The following is a 1,071-nucleotide window of genomic DNA, read 5'->3' as shown; positions in this document are numbered from 1 at the left end:
AGAATGGGCAAAAGGTCACATATTATGGTTACATAGAGGAGATATGGGAACTTGACTATGGACCCTCTTTTAAGGTCCCTTTGTTCCGGTGCAAATGGTTCAAGCTAACAGGAGGTGGGGTAAAGGTGGACGAGCAATACGGAATGACAATGGTGGATTTCAACAATCTTGGTTACCTTGACGAACCATTCGTCCTTGCCAAAGATGTCGCTCAGGTTTTTTATTTGAAGGACATGAGTAGCAAACCGAGGAAACGGAAAGATAAGAAAACGATCAGTACATCATGCGATGATCCAAAGCGCCACATTGTTCTTTCAGGGAAAAGAAACATCGTGGGAGTGGAGGACAAGACAGACATGTCAGAAGATTATAATATGTTTGGTGAAATTCCGCCCTTCAAAGTGAACATTGACCCAAGCATTAAGTTAAATGATGAGGATGCTCCATGGATACGGCACAATCGTAAGGAAGCAGGGACACAAGGGAAGAATTGATGTGTAATAATTTATTGTACCAAACTTTGTATTTGGTCGATGAACTGAATGATGTATCAAACCTTTTGTCAAACCTTCAAGGGGTTTTAAAATGAATTAGTTTTATTTTTCTGATTTTAAAAGGAAAAAGGAAGAAGAAGAAAGAAGGAAAAAGGAAGAAAAAAACAGAAGAAAAAAACAGAAGAAAAAAGGAAAAACAGAAGAAAAAAACAAACAGAAAAAAAACATAAGAAAAAAACAGAAGAAAAATGGAAAAAGGAAAAAAGGAAGAAAAAAAAGAAAATATGCCACCTACTGGGCCACCACGGCCTGAATACGACTAGAAACCCATTAAAGGGCCAGGATTCAGGCCCGCAGAAGGCCGAGTAGGCCCACAGGCACATAGTGACAGAATAGGCCCGTAAGCCTGCATTTGAGAGGAGCTCGAAGTGGTGAGCGCAGCCGCGCTTATAAACCACTGTCGAAGCCTCTCGGCTAGCGAGGTGGGACTAAACATCCCACCGAACCGCGCCAGTTCTAGCACAGACCTTTAGTCCCGGTTGGAGAGGCGGACCGCGACTAAAGGGTACCTTTAGTC

The sequence above is a fragment of the Triticum aestivum genome, chromosome 7B (assembly GCF_018294505.1).
Source record: "Triticum aestivum cultivar Chinese Spring chromosome 7B, IWGSC CS RefSeq v2.1, whole genome shotgun sequence".
Lineage (NCBI taxonomy): Eukaryota > Viridiplantae > Streptophyta > Magnoliopsida > Poales > Poaceae > Triticum > Triticum aestivum.
The sequence above is the reverse complement of the archived record's forward strand: the minus strand, read 5'-3'. Positions refer to the sequence as shown.